Source organism: Cyclopterus lumpus, chromosome 12, assembly GCF_009769545.1.
Source record: "Cyclopterus lumpus isolate fCycLum1 chromosome 12, fCycLum1.pri, whole genome shotgun sequence".
Lineage (NCBI taxonomy): Eukaryota > Metazoa > Chordata > Actinopteri > Perciformes > Cyclopteridae > Cyclopterus > Cyclopterus lumpus.
This window is the reverse complement of record NC_046977.1, coordinates 9,190,860-9,207,886: the sequence shown is the minus strand read 5'-3', so window position 1 is coordinate 9,207,886 and position 17,027 is coordinate 9,190,860.

Sequence of the window (17,027 nt, the reverse complement as noted above, 5' to 3'; positions counted from 1 at the left end):
TCTTTGGGTAAAAATAAATACAGTCCCTTTCCCTAACCCATCTTTATTTCATTTCATTTTGGAAATTAATGCAGCCAACCTGTACTCTTTAAATTATAATGGATTATTTTAAGTAGATCAAAGGAAATCTTATTTAAAAGGATTGCGCATGAAAGCAATGTGTTATGCAATTTTCCAAATCAGTGCTCTGGTATCGGAGAGGATTAGTTTATTTTTTATTTATTTTTAAATTTCTTCTCAATTTATTGAGTATATTTGATGCTCGAATTTAAGATAGGAAAATAGTGTGTTTTGCTGTTGTGCATATATTCATAAAGGGTAGCATTTATTCCCCTCCCCCCCAAACATTTGTGTGGAAGATCCGAGCAAAGCCTCCACACTGACATCAAGCGTTTTATAATGTGCTGATTTTTGGCACACCGTGGAAGCCAAAGCAGTCAACAGGAGGTGGACTCTGTGGAAATGAGTTTGATCTGACCACCGGGAACAGTGGTTTGTAACCCCTGAAGTGGGACACAAGTGAGAAAGGCCACAATGATGTTTGCAGAAACCAGATCTGGGTGACCAGGGAGCAATCACAAATCTTCCATTTGCTCCTCTCCTCTCCTCTCCTCTCTCTAAAAATAGGCATCAAGCTTCTGTGGACATTAATGGATTGACTGAACTCTTGACCCAATGAAATGTAACAAGAAGGACTACCGTAGCACAGCAAGGAGTGTGTCAAAGGTCACAATGTTTTGTTAACAACCTGCCAATAGTAACGCTGAATACCTCACAGACCCTCTAAACCTTACGAAGTATAATGACTAAAGACCTTTAGACATAGGTTTGTTTTCTTCATGCAATTAATTAACACATCAATAGTTTTTTTTCAACTGTCATTTTTGTCGTGAATACTTTCACGCAGAATGCAAAAATCACACGGTGACAAAGCAACGTAATTTTTTCTGAACTGGCATCAACCAATCAAGTTGTGAGGAATGGTTTGAGTTGCACCTTTATTTTTAAAACATCAACACAGAGGCACTCTTTGTACTTCTTTCAACCATGAAACAGGCAGAGCAGACCAGTCCACTCCTTCTATTCTCAAGTGGATGTCGTCATCGTGACACCACCGTGACGCCGCCATTGTTTTGTCGACTTTTTTTTGGAATCAAAAGTGACACAAGAGAGAGAAGCTAAGTGCAACCAAACGCTGAATCATTTTAAGTTGACCAACATGTTACATTGAACTTTCACGAACTGTAAACACTCTGTGAAAGGATTAAAGTTGTAAGACAAAAACACGAACAACACCCAGACCAGACAATGCCGTGGTCGCGACCTGTCAATCAAAAGGTAGCCACACCCTGAAGCTTACCCTGCTTTATTGTCTATTTTACTCTAAATGGGACCTTCATTTGCGAAATGAACATCTTGGTGTATTGAAGAAGACTTGAAACTAGCGATTGAGACCATAAACTCATGTTCACTGAGGTAATAAATCAAGTAAGATAAATCTGACATCTTTTTCCAACTAAAGGAGTTGCCCCCTAAGGGCCATTTCCAAGAATGCAAGGTTTCAACATTCTGCAATGGCTTCACTTTTCAGAACAGGGGGTGATGCTAGAGGAAAAGTAAGAGGATCTCCAAAGCCATTCAAACAAATTGTCTAGAAACCATGACTATGACTACTACTATCTTTATTTCAATATTTGTAGTATATGTTGAGATATTTAACAGAATAAGTCAAAGCTTCAACCAGCTGCTCCTCTAGAGTCAGGGGGCAGGGTATTTTAAATGAATCGTCCTCTGAGCACCATGACTATCTGTTAAATGTGATGGAAGGCAATCCAGAAGCTGTCGAGGTATTCAGTTTGGACCAGACTGACATTGGATAAAACTAATCACAAACAAGGTTGGAAATTCAACTCAATCTAGTTAAATTGTGTCTGGTTAAAGTTACTTGTTGAAATCATGACTATGATATTGCAGTGACATGGATGTGTGCTCTTTGGGCTGCTTTATGGTGAGAATCAGAATACTTGGTTTTCCCTAAAGGAGGAGGAGGAGCAGGAGGAGGAGAAGATGCACTGACACAGAGCTTCTGGGATGGAGCCCTGTATGGATCAGTGGTATTTTCTCATCACTCTGCCTTCAAGGTAAAATGTAATGAAAATATAACATGTCAAAGACACAGATAAATAGCCACTGCCTATCCACTGTGGTGTGATGCTCCACTTTTGATTTCTTGTCCGTGTTGTGGAAATGACCAATGGCTTGAGGCACTGACAATATCGCCTCCTCCACCCCCGCAACCTTAAAACCATACACACAATAACAGCAATAATCTTAATGACCCTCTCCTCTATTCTGTTTCCTCTATCCTCGCTTCCTCCACCCCTGACCCCTCCCCTCTTTCTGTCCATTCGCACAGTTCCCTATCCATGGTTACTTCCACCACAACGGAGATGGCTAAACACACCCTCTTCCGACTCCCAAACCACACACACTCATACACACCCTGAGGGTGAACCCAATAGGTCTCCTGTGTGTGACTCGTAGCATCTCCCCTCTCGACTCCCCACCTCAGCGTGTTTCTTCATCCATGCCTCTGGGGCTGGAACACGGACACAGCTCTCTTTCCCTTTATCCGGTCCAGATAACCTCATGTGTTGGACAGGCTTAAGGGAAACCCACAAATAATAAGCATGATCACTGTCACTGAGAAGACGATGGGCAACTCGCCGGCTGCTGGCATCATCTCAAGGTTTTCCACTGAGCCAAAGTGATGATGAGGTGTAAGGGCAGTCTATTGTGGCTGACATCAAGGTAGGCCGGGGTGTTACAATGAAGTTGAACGAATCACATCTACGAGGAGTGCATTCAAGTTAAGAACTAAACTGCTGCAAGGCAAAGAAGGCCGGTGAATACAGAAAATGCAGCACACAGGCCATGTTCGCCTGTCTTGTCCTCAACAACATGGGAAAAGTGAAGTCATTTTCATATTTGTATCAATTAGAGTGTTACAATCCCACAATCACTGCTGTGTCAAAGATTATTTTGCCCTTCAAAAGAAATACTCAAAGGGAGAATATATTATGTTTTCTTATGCTATTGATTCCAAGTCTCTGCCCACTCAAGCCTCTCAAGGCCGACATTAAAATGTCTTGCTTCCTATCTCCATCTTTAATTGATTTCCATCTCCATCTTTAATTGATGGTAGATAGTGCTCTTATCCATACACACTCAATTCGCTGCTCTTCACTCCTTGATATTAAGTGTGTGTGAAAGTGTATGGTCTGTAAAGGCTGCTTTTGTACCCTTTACTGGTTTAATACTTGGCCTGACATGAATAAGACAGTTATGGCTGCCTTAAGAGCTTATGGATTAAAAGGAGGATGTGCGTTCTTAGTGCAAGACAAGACATTAGGAGCTCTTTATTAGCTAATCACACAGACAATGGGCTTAAAGCACTTGTATAAAGAAATATAATGACAAAGGCAGAGGATTATTCACAAGACTCGATGCTTGCTTGCCCTATTTGCATTAATTAAGTAAGAGGGTGGTGATCTGTATTGTAGCAATTAAGAAATTGATGCTGATAAATTGAGGGTAGAGTAGGTACTTTAGGAGATAATAAGATATGAATGCAAGAGCATTTGGAGTACATGCATATCGTGCAAATAAAGGCAAAGCTAAAGTAAGTGGGGCCAATCAAATTGTTGAAAGATTTAACTTTGATAGATATGTGTAGAGATACATTTCAGCATCTGTTGGACCTTCATGTCAGCGGTGGCAATATCGGTCATTACACCACTTTGGTCCAGATTGAAATAGCTCAGCAACTATTGGATGGATTGCTATTATGTTTTGCACAGATATGTGGGGGTCCCTAGAAGATTATTCGTAATTACCTGGTAACCCATTGACTTTTCATATAGTGCCAACATTATTTGATATTTTTCGTGATATATCTCCTTAACAGATCAATTGCCATGATTTATTTTGATATTTATGGTGCCCAGAGGATGAATCTTAATATCTCTGGTGACCCACTTCTTTTTTTTTTCAGCTCCATCAAAATTTGTATCTGTTTTGGTTTGCAACCAAACGCCTGCAGAACTAATTACATTATCATCAACATGTGTTGTTGTGTGTCTGTTTCGCACACATTTCCAAATGTCAACACGCACTAAACTAGGTTGGCAAACATTATACCAGCTAAACATCTGCATTAGACGGTAGCATTGGCATTGTGAGCATGTTAGTGCGCTGTCATTGGAATTCAGGTCGAAGCATTGGCCCATTGATATATCAAGAGAGCTGGACATGGAGCCACCTGTCAGCCTTTGCTGCCAAATTGTCCCAGTTGCCAACAAAAAAACCCTCTTCTGCAGCCCAGCAAAGCCTTTCTCCATAGACCGCCTGTATAAAAGAGACGTCTGTACATCTTTGAAATTATTTAATTACATTTTTCTATTAGTCTATGGGACCAGTGGGACTCAATGGGCAGGGCCAGAGGGAAAAACACCAATATGCACTTGTAGTGGGCGACACAATGCGGAAGCAAACCAGGAAGCACCGAAACCTTTTCAGCTCATCCGCCTCTTAAATATGTCCATGTTACATTCTTACAGAGCTGCTAGCAAGGCTGGGTACTCTTGTTCTTGTTTGAATGATACAATAAAATATAGTTTCCTAAGTGAGGGCCATAATTCAGCATGATAACTTGTACAGTGTGTATATAAACAAATCACCACAAATGTGCATGCACAATGCTGTAGGTGACATACAGAGTCAATATTCAAATCTTCAATGTTATTGGGAGATTCAAATAGGCATCTGAAATGTGAGAGTTCTCTCGGTCACCAGTCAATCCCTCAAAATGTTCTCCAGCCGTCAAATGTCCATCAGCTGTTGACAGCGTGTGGATGGGAGGAGATGAGAGGCAAGCAAGATGTGTGACAGATGTGTGGCCATTATATCACGTGAGTTTTTAGCATCTCTCATCTCCCCCCTGCCCATCAATGATTAGAGAGCTAGGAGGAAGTTTAGCACATGTCCGTGATGTGTGAAACACACAGGCCCAGACGCCGCGTGCAAGCCAACAGAAGTTCAAACGTTACTGGACGTCTTTATTGAAACACTTTTATGGCATTTTGTGAACTTGCATAGATGGTATATGTACCCAGCCATTACATTAAATGACATATTTAGTTCACATTTTAAAGGAATAATAGAAAACAATCCCAATTTAGTGTTTTATTTTTATTTTTAATTAAATAATAAACTATTTCTTTTTTCAGATTTATCAAATGACAACATGCTCCAGGCTTTTAACCACACACCTCTCTCTGTATGGATGTGTCATCATTTTGGCAACGAGATGAAATCAGGTCATCCAACTTGTTAATAAACAGTTACCAGTGTGTGTGCATATGTGTCCCTGTATGGTACATTTTATACAGTGTGTGTGTGTGTGTGTGTGTGTGTGTGTGTGTGTGTGTGTGTGTGTGTGTGTGTGTGTGTGTGTGTGTGTGTGTATATGAGTGTTCCTTGGGGCATGGGCGTAGTAATGATTTACTAAATGTCAAATGAACAGTTGTGGGGAGAAAACACCATGCAGGCGCGTTGGCTGGAAGCTCTTTAGCATTTCACGCCCTGATTGTGAGATAGCTCCTTTGGTCAGCACACAACACTGAGGCAGCAGCATGTCCTGAGAATTAGTGCCCAAGGATTACATGCACACACTCTTGCTCACTTAAAGCACCATACTCAACTCTTTATATGGACACAAAGCATCAAACAAATGAGCACAGTGACAGTGGTGTGACATGATAAGGTCAAGATGAGCCAGAATGGACGTGAACTTGGACATTCTCCGCTTCATTCTGTAACTCCCAAGATTTTTCCCCTCTTTTGTCCGTCTCCATTTTCTCCATAGTTGCCACCAAATGCTGAACTCAGTCACTGACAGCTTTTGAGTAGAAAAAAGCACAAACCATCTGCACAATAATAGCTTTTATGAGTCTGGTCCCTCTCGTGGAGAGCATACTGAGGTCTCTTGGGTGGGCATCACAGTTGGCGGCAGCCTGATGTGGGCTGAGAGGTTGCCATGTTGGCTGTCTACCCCCTCTCAGGCTCATCTCCAGGGTCCGCAGAGACTGTGAAGAGAGGCCTGTCACCAGCGCTCCTGTTGCCTAATCACTTTCTTTCTCTCCTCTCGTCTTCCCTTTAGCATCTCAGGCTCCCATTCGCATTTGCACTCTGTCCCCACACCATCATTTATTTATTTATCCCTTTTCCAGTGTTGTTTTCCTTTCAGCACTCTGATTCTTCCCGATTTGTGAGGAAAAGGACCCAGATGGCACCAAAGGCGAAGTCTTAGACACGCAAAATGGAAACACACACACTCTTACACACACACGTAGACAAACATACCGCACACTCAAGAGAAAACTGTAGTCCTGCCTATCGTCATACAGACCATTAATGCCCTTGTTATTACATGTCATGTCATTATCTCTTCTGAAAGTATGTCTGTCGACCACCAGGCTGTGTTGACCAATCCAATCTGCCAACAGAGACTTTATGCAAATGTAGGTCATCATGTTTGGCACATGCAGAACTAGAGATAGGAGTTGAGGGGTGGTTTCACTCTGGGAATCTGGTGAGTATTTACAATCTTGAAGTGACAGTGGCTCTCTCTAATGAGAGTGACCTTCCATACCTTTACTCCTTTCTCTATTCATGGCACACACACACACACGCACACACACACACACACACACATACATACACAGAGACATATGTGTCATTTTGGCCTCATTCTTAATGCATCCCGACAGCTTGTTTAAAGGGTAGTTTGGGTGGTAAATGGGGGTGGAGGCTGCTGTATCAAGAGGGTGGTGAAGGAAGCAGAAATGGGTGAAGGCCAATAAGATTGTGTGTAGGTGAAGTGCACTACCTTGGTGTGCAGTTCCAAAATGAAAGGGGTGTGCACATCTAACTGGGTAACACCTTATTACACATGTGACAGCATAAAACACATTTTAGATAGTATTCAATGAAATTCTCTAGAATGTTTAAATACACATTGAATCGTATAGTAAAGCATGCTGTCATGTTAAAAAATTACAGTTCACACTGCAAATCACTGCATAGCCATACTTTTTGGATATGTTTAAATCACAGTTTGCCAATCTTAATGATTTGCATTTTGATGTGCTAAGATACATTGAATATTGAATGAACACTTTTGCAATGACACATCGTTTCACTATGATCCTGGTTTAATACAATTGAAATTATTGTAACTATTCTATTTAATCTAAATATAGAACATGTTTCACAAAATAACCTTTTAAAGACACCTGGAGAAAGCCTTTAATTGTTCTCGAATACAAGTATCTTTATTAAAAAACACATTTCTGACCATGGATGAACTGCTAATTTGTACTTGCAGTGTTCGTGTCCATGCTAAAAAGCTTTCTTTTCTGTGGAGACCCTGCAGCAGAAAATGATGGACAATGGGCGTGCGAGGAAGAGATGGAGTGATGAAGTGATGAAAGGATTCATACAGCCAAAATATTCAGATATATATGAGATAAATTCACTTTTTCAACATTTTTGACAAAGACCTGGCGTAAATTGTTTATACAGTGTTATTACCAACTTAAAGCATTTTTTAGATGAATAGATATATGCCACTTCCCTCACTGGAAGGGGAGTAGTCTTTCATCAAAGCAGTCCAACACAATGGGGAATCTACAGTATTGGCTCAGCAGCCTGTAAACTAATCTGTAACTCTATTCCACACATTTTTTTTCTTTTTTGAACTTATGTCATGCTCATGTTAGTCAGCGGATTACACTGGATCTAGTCTTTCTATTCCTCAAATGTACTGGATACAGATCACAAATATCAGTATCTAGATTTCTTATGTTTAAAATATGTATTGATCTATCCATCTATCATCTATCCATCTCTCTCTCTTTTTCTCTTTCTCTATATATCTATCTCCCATTCTCTCTCTCTATCTCAAAGTAGTGCATACATCTTCGGCAATTACTCATTTCTTTATCTGTGTGTGAATGTGACCCAATTTTCAGTCTGTCTCGAACACACTTGTTCATTTCTTCTCTTTTGTCACCTCTTATCTTGATTTCTGGGCACAGAAGCAAACAGGTGTTCCTGATTGGTGTTGCTTTCCAGCACTGAGAGTGGTAAGGCAACACCTTCAACTCCACTTTTATCCATTTATCCTAAACAACTGTGGTATAGTAACATATCCACTGTCCAGTGTGTGTGTGTGTGTGTGTGTGTGTGTGTGTGTTTGTCTGTCTGTCTATGTAAGTGTGTTCTGTTCTTGCGTTCGGGGGCTGGGGGTTAGATTTCATCCTGATAGCAGGGGCAGCCGTGGAGGAGGGCCAAACATATGTTCCGAGGGCCAGGAACAAAAGCACTGACACGTTAGCCTTTTCACGGAGATGACCTTTCCGCCGCTCCCTATCCCAGTCTCTCTGCCTGCCGCTGTCCTTTTGTCTGCCAGCTTGCCCCAGGCCCAGTTCAAGCCGAGCGCTAGAATTTCTCCTTGTCTCCCCAAATTTCCCTTGACTAAATGTCAGGATTACATATTTCTCTGCTCACACTCAGGGCTTTAATTAGCACTGCTGTGTGTGTACTATGTGTGTAAGCTTGTGTGCGTGAGAAGGTGAATAAAGGCGCTTCAGTCAGTTTACTGTATGGAGGTGTGTGTCATGTACACTTTTGTAACCACGAGCTGTTGCCGGTGTTTACTCGTGTCCTCAGCAGATTTGTCCATTCAGTCCTCCCTAAGCTCTCTCACTCCAGGCCAGGGTGGGCTGACAAGATGAGGGAGGGAAAGAGAGCCGAGGAAAAGGTGAGAAAAAGATGGAGGATCAAACTCACCAGTCGTAGCAGGTCTCCTAATGTGCAAGCGCACACGCAGAGATGTGAAGTCATGAAACCTGAGACCACCAGCAAGATCCTCAGACAGAAACCCATTTGTAGCGTTTCTAAACATCTTAACATTCTAATAATTACAATCTTAATATTTATTTTTCCAAAGGAACTGGAGTTCAGAATCAATTCAGCCGTTGTGATCAAATGTTTTATGGGTAGCCTTTTGTGCAGCTGGCCTTCAAAAGAGTCAATTTGCATGAGAATAAATCATTTAAGTTATAGACTCGTAATAGGGACAGGCTGTATGGCCTGCACAATCAGCTGCCAACCATCTGAGTTGCTAACCTCTTTACTAAAAGTTAAACATGCTGTCCCAAAGGGCCATTATGAGCCTACATAAAAACAGCTGTAGCTGAAAAGGTCTTGGGGTTCAGTAGCTGTAGGATAATGTTAACATGTTGCCATAAAGTAAGTCATCCCCTCTGTGCAGCTCTGCTGCTGAATCTAATATAGCAATATAACAGAGTAGTCCTTCTTGAGGAAATATCCTTGGACCCTTTGATATTCTTCTTTGTGTTCATACAAATACAATTGATATAGAGACTATGTGTTGCTGTTATCTGAACGGGAGGCCATTGTGTGTTTCTTATCTTCCATGATTGTTCATTTTTTTAATAATGGAACATTTCAATTGTGTTCAGCTCAAGGGGCTATTTTGTGTCTAAGGCTTGATGTTAATTAGGGAACAATGATTTGATATTTCACGGTCTTCTACCCTGCCCAATGACACAGTTCAGCAGCCTCACATCACCATCTCAGCTTCACGGCATAATAGCAAATCAACAAAAAAAAATCACACTACACTGGCAATACATAACACCACTGAGACAAACAAATTCCATTGTTCCAGGGTTCTTATAAATATCTAAAGGTTATGCTAATAGAGATGAGACATAGCACACAATGATTAGTGTGTGTGTTTACATGAGAGCGACTGTGTGATGGCACGTCACATCACACTGTCAAGACAGGCCCAAGCCCCCGTGCACTTGGAGAGGCTGGCAGTTACCCAGTCCTCCATGAGCGCACGCCGCGGACTGGTTCTGAACTGGTTCCCTCACTTGGGGCTAGCCTAGGACCAAACCCTGCGTCGCCTCTAATTAGGGGAGGCGCCCAGGCACAAGCATAACGAGCTGATGAATAATTAGAATTGGAGGAAATTGTGCAGCCAGGGTGGCAAATCTGGAGGGACAAGTGCTGAAAACAAGGCAAGCGGCATTAAGTCCACAGTCAGTCAAATCTGTGAACTTGGCCAGCGGCGTTAACACTAGGCCTGTGTGAAGAGGAATAAAGCTCCAGCACTGGTGGCCAGCCAAGGCCACAGTCAGACCCCCAGGCTCGATTAAGAAATAAGCAAATAAGATGTGGGTGATAAATGAATCCATAAATTGCCAGCTATGAATATTAATTCCATAGTGCTCTGGCATTGGGAGAATGCAATGTGCAAAAGGACGTGGGGTGTTGATACTGAGTATGGCAACATCTTCTAGGCTGGATGTCAGAATCCCAATACATGATTGACAGACATGTTTGGCTGCAAGTGCTGTTCTCACTTCCAACACCCATGCTGAGCAGAAATTAGGCAAGCCGCTCTTAATGTCTGTAAGAAGTCATATCGTTGATGGTACTGTTTTAAATGGCCAAATATAATGGCTAAACGTGTATACTTGACACTGAATGGAATCGTGGCTCTAGCTTCATAGCGCAGGTTCTCAAGGTGTGAATGAATACAACTCGAAGGCCGAACCATCGATGGGGTGGTAGTGAAGTGAGGCGACAGTAATGATGATGTTGTGTTAGGAGCCTAGCATTTGACTGACACAGTTTCAGTGGGTCTTTTCCTCTCCCAAACAGCACCCTCATTATTATGCACGGGGTCGAGGTTGGCGTGAGAGGGGGCTAGCAGTCCTCCCGAGGGTCTCGATTGGGGTAGTAGCAGGGGAGTGACGAAGACATCCATGGGGGAGAATCCAAGGACTGTGCCCCTGTGACGATGCCCCGACAGCCAACATGGCTGCCTCGCGTTAATTAGTGCCGGCCTTCCCCAGTCACCAAGGTTATTCACATCCTTAGGTCATCTAACACGCTGCCTGCTTTCTGCTTGCTCTTTTTTCTGCCAGCTGTGTCACTTTGTCTGGCAGAGTGGAATCACGCCTGGTGATGCAAGGCATTAGACGTGTGACTTTCATGTTTTCACCTAATGTTTGGTGGCCTGTTTGTTTTGTCATGTGCTGCTGATATGTGAACGGGTGACATGCTTGCATTCATCAAGTAGACATGACTTTTATTTCACGGCTTAAAATGACTTCAGACACCATTTGTTGTTAGAATAATGACCAAGGTTTTCTTTCATTGGGGTTTTGCCCTTGAAAACACCTCTTTCATATTGGCTGTATAAGGGTTATAGAGCTGTTGCCAAGGCAATCGCTTATAATAAGATCTATCAAGAGGAATGCATTCCATGTTATTAGAGCAGTACATTTGTGTCCATGAAAAAAAAAACTACTCTGGGATGTTTTCAAAAAGACTTCAGTGGAAACGCGAGTGACTAGTGTATGTGTGTCAGGTCAAAGAAGGGACAGTTTTCAAGGAAACTTGATGTATGTTAGTCTAAAAGATTTGATTTTAAAGCCAGCATCTTCCTTTTTTAAGCTAATCACCATTTTCTTCTCAGTACATCTTTCTCTTTCCCTCAATATCCCAGTGCATTTATTAATGGCTAGCCTGTTCTATATTCTTTGTTTTATATTATAGTCTTATTACATGATTGCTGATATCTGAAAACATGTGGTTGTAATAATAAGCGGCCTCTGTGCAATGTGGAGCAGAAAACAGAACCAATTCATGCAATGATAAACACGATTTTCCTCCCCCTTTTCAAATCTTCCAACTCATTTGAACTTAATGCTGCATTCATCATTTTGATAAGCATCAGCATGCAGCCAATATGGTAGTTGAGGAAGGCAGATAGAAGAGCGAGGCTAAAGCTCGTTAGGGCCACCTATTATAACATTTAGGAGTGTTCTTAATAGAGACATGCCTCAGAGCTGATGGCTTTTAAAAGGAGAGGAGTTTTTGGTTTCCGTGCAGCACGTCATATCATTAACCGCAAAGGGAGGAGTGCAGAGTGTCTCACATCCCTGCTTTCCGTCCCTTTTCCACATACATTAGTGTCCTCATGTCACATTTCATGTGTAGCGGAAGGAAAAACGCGTTGGTTCCCCAGCCGAATGTGGGCTAAGGGGAAAAAGCTAAGCCTTGGGCAATCAGAGCAAGGGAGAGTCGTGGCATTAATGGTGATGAGTAGTGATCACAGACTATGGTCATTAGACTAATAAGACTGTATTTAAATTAGCCAGGGATGTTTTTCCTTTTTCTTTCTCCTCTTCCCCCCCTCCTGTTATTTTCATGGTCATACATTGGAAAACACAACCATGCATTTCCTTTAGAGTTTCTCTCCCTTTTTGTCCTTAACTAAATAACTAATTATGTGAGGCGCTCCTTCCTAATTAATCATTATTTTTCCTCGGTCAAGCGGAAGAAGAGTTTTTTTAACCTAAATTGTGATTTTTATATTTTAATTATTGTGGACTATTTTCTTTTTCCTGAAACAAAGCTTTACACATCTGATAACAAAACTATATCTGCAAGTATAAAATACAAAGGGAAGAACACAAATTAAAGCTTTTTTTCCCCCTCAACAAATCACCTTTGCATCAATATTTTTTTTGACAGAATTATTTAGAATTATCTTGTGATGACCCTCCCACTTTAAATAATGTCTCACATTCAATGTGGCTCATCTGTTCCTTATCCAAGACGATGTCTTGTTATAAAACGTTTTTTTTCTATTTCTTATCTATCTGATCACACTATAGGTGTGTACTTTGTACAGCATTGTGCATAAAGTGGGAAATCTCTTCCATCACGTCTTACATGGATCGACATTTGACACCTAATCAGTAACTTAGTGTAGGACCAGTAATTTAATATTGATTATAAACTACAGAGGTGAATATTAAGCATGCCCCTCAACAACAACAATAATACATCAAATTCAATAATCCAAGCTTTTTTCTTTCACCCCCCAAAAAACCCAATATTCTTGAAATGATCTTTATCTTCTCTGTAAGCCCATCACTTTCTATTACGGCTTATAATGCCACACATGAATCGTGCGACTGCAGGTAGAAGCAGCATAAAGGTCTCTGCGGTCTGTCTGTGTTTAAGTCGTGCTCGGCCTGTGTGTACAGTGATCATGGCCGACAGTACCACTGGCTACAGTGTGATCAACAGGGTGCCTCCAGTGATAGTGTGCTCCGTAAGAGGCGTACTCTCGCCCAATTTCAGCCCAAACCCCTCTCTTTTAGCTTTCAACCTGCTTCACAGATGAACAGGCATTTGGGCAAAGGCACACGCTCCACCCTGAGCTCACTTGCTCTGCTTCCTGCAGCCTGATGCTTCGGGCACTGGTGTGATTTTGCAGGCTGACAGTGACCCTGGCAGGGATGGGGTCGGACCACTCTGGTCCTCTCCTCTCTGGAAATGTCCAGGGGGTGTGTGGGGGGATTTAGGGTGGGGGTTTGCTAGGGGTCAGTTTATATTGTGCTTCCCTCTTCCCCATTCAGCTCTGTGGTGACCTTGCCGGCCTGCTCTCCCCACTGGGGAGAGCAAGGGAAGGGGAAGTGGAGGGTCATGATCCCTGCGGTGCACGTGTTGGACGCAGATGCTAACACAGCCTGACGAGGGTCTATTGGAAACATATTCTCCAGGCCCTCACCACTTTAGTCTGCTCTTTCCTTCTATTTCTGTGTTTTTCTCTGACCTGATGGAGCTGAGCAGCGATAGCTGACCTTTTCCCTGACACTGAATTGTTCCGCCCCGCACCATAGGATCACTGTTTACACACCCCTGGCTAAGCCCTTAGGGAGAGAAGTGTGCTGCCTACACCACATAAGCACTTACAGACACACACACACACACACACACGCATGAAGATCTCACCAAAGTACACTGTCTTAACATGAACGCTGTCTTCCTCTGTGCAAGTATTTTGTTTTTGCAAACTGTTACTAAAGTTCACCGGGGAGACGACTGTGGAGAGATGTCTGAATACATAATCAACAATATATTATTGTGCTGAACCAATGGGGAATCCTCACATATTCATTTGACACATGCTCAGGGTTTCATGTGCTGGTATTTGTTTCTTACAAGCTATTCGTTCCAGATACAGTGGTTGACTCAAATAACATAAATGTGTTTTATTGTTTGCAGTGTACCTTCCCCAACAGCCAGCGTTAAAATTTCCTTTGTGCTTTTGTTTGTTTGTTAGAAAGCTCATAATGTTCACCGCCAAGACATGAGGGATCTCCATCAAAGGGGAGCCAGAGAGTGGATGGACGGAGTCGAGTGTGTGTGATGCTCAAGTGCTTCACCACAGTCCTGTAATCTCCCATCTGGAATGTGTAAATCAAGACTCTGTATATGCTCAACTCTGCAGCCCTGACAGATTTATACAGCGCAAGCTTGTGTTTCTAGGGCTCCAGAGGCAAAGAAAATGTCAACTTTTTGAAACAGTTTATCACGGGGACCAGTGTTGCTTCAAAGGCTGAGGATCACTGCTTTGGGTGAGAAATTGGTTGTTTTCAATGTTTCGGTTTCATCTTTATGAGTTGGTGTCATTTTAGTAGGCATGCACATACAGTAGTTGTGTTTGCATGCAGCCCAATATGAGAGCTGAACTTGAAGCTGCTAATTCAACGTCACAGGCACGTTTTTAGTTCATTTTTTTCACCTATGCAACATTTCAGAGATTCTCACAACATCTTTCAAAACAGTATATGGAAATAATACTGAAAATGTTGTGCTCGGTGGCCATTTCCCTCTCTTCTCCAAGTTCGAGGTCACAACTTTAAACTGTGCTTGCGTCGTATTTGGTGTCAGGGTCGGGGCGATTGAATGGCGGCGGCAGGGGAGCTGACATCTAACATGAAGGTTAAGTGACAGGCGGGGCACAATAAGGTCAACATCGGCGTGTCACCCTTCCAGACCTCTCAGGAACAGAGCGGCAGGAAAAGGCCCAGTCAACTGCTTGCAGATGTGTCTGGACGCATGTTTCACTGACAAATACGAGGCAGGCGCCGCTCTCTGATGGTACCACTGGTCACTTCTAATCTGCATCTTGCAGGCACAGAGAGCTACAACACTCCAGTCAGGGCTAGTGTGCGTAATCTCAGACACTCCACTCAACTGACTTTGGCCCTTGACAGAATATTTTGACCAATCTCCTGATAGCTTACATATTTGGTTGAGCTCAAGTACTATGACACATTAAATAAGTGTTGTTAAATAAAATACTTGCAGCATTTCTGTCCTGTTTTTGTAGATATTTTCATATTTCTTAATGGTAATGAAAATGTTAAAGAAAAGATGCTTTCCAAAACATACATCAAAGCAACACTGCCTCTCTCACAGCTGTTTTCAATATATATTTTTTACAAACACTGGGAACCTCCAGCATGCCTTCCCAGAGGAAAGGCAACCCTGCTAAAGAACAGAAAGAGCGTGGCTCAAGACATTTCATGAAGGTATTCAATTAAAGCAATATGTTGGATGGACATTACAGCTGCATTGGTAGGAACATTTTGTAGTTCTTTACAGCGGCTCATACGGCGGATTCAGCTCATAATGCTGTCCAAACCGACGGAGTTGTTGTGGAAGCGTACCCTTGCCGAGTCAGCACTGTTACTGTTGTTTGCACAGTTAGTCCCGTTATCACTGTTTGCTGTGAGCCGTCGACTAGGCCGTTGCCATGTTGAGATACTTTGAAAGGCTCTCAATTAAAGAGATGCTCTCAATCTTGTGTTTAGCCCCTTTTAAATTGCCGACGATAAGTACTTTTACTTTACTGAAGTTTGAATATAGGAGGTATTTTTGACACTGTTATTTTGCTTCTTATTCTAGAGAAAACATTTAATGCACTTGTTCCACCAGGAATAGTTTTTTGAATTGACTACGGTGGCTGTTTGGAGCGCGTGGGCCAATTGCTTAGCACCCGGTATTACTTCTTACTTCGGTATTATTTCTTTTTCCAAATATTTATATGAGAGGGTCACAATCACCCTTCTTTTTTACTTTTCTTTACGGTTTGAGGCAACCATAAGACACATTTCTGGACTCAGCTCACCTCACGAGGCAGAACATTCAGCAACATTTTACATTTTATTCTATGTCTCGTCTGCACTTTGTTGATTGTTTATTTGTTGTCTACTGTTGTTGCTTGTTGTTGTTTGTTATGTCTGATGTCCTATGTTGCACCACCCACCACACGGGGGGGTGGTGCTATTAAAAGTTTCTGATTCTGAATTGGCAACGAGACAAAATGTAGAGAGTTATTGGGAATGGTTGTGTAACTCAAGCACAAAGTGACATTAACTAACCTTATTTGAACGGCGACACCAAACGGTTGATGGGGATCACACTGAGGGCATCTGGTGGACAGGTGGGACAACGCACTGACCTGAAAGAAAGGAAGTGAGAAGCAAAGTAAGGGGGGGCGGGCACATAGGGATGAACAACAGAGGGAGATGCAGAAGGCTTCGTCCACCACTGTGACACGTGGAGGTGCATTAGTATTAGTGCATTTTCTGGGTTATTACGGTCTGTCATTCCATGCAGACAGGTCCTGGCTTTCAAGGGCGGCATCATCAAACCGTTGCTATCCCCTCAGATGTCTGTGAGGTGTCAGAGGACAGGAGGGGAAAGGAGACAGGTCCTTTCCTTCCTGACAAAATGATGCAAGTGTTTGTGAAAGGAAGAGGGAGCACAGCTCTGCTGCAGTTGCTGTCTTTGGTATGTGCACACACACACACACACACACACACACACTCACTGTCACACATAATAACACACATCCCGCAACAATGGCCTAGAATGGTGAAAGCATTACAACGTGTATTGATGAACCCCCTGTATACACACACACAAGCGCCCACACACACACACACACACACAATCCTCCACCCCACCCCTTCTCGAGGCACTTTAGACAATGAAGA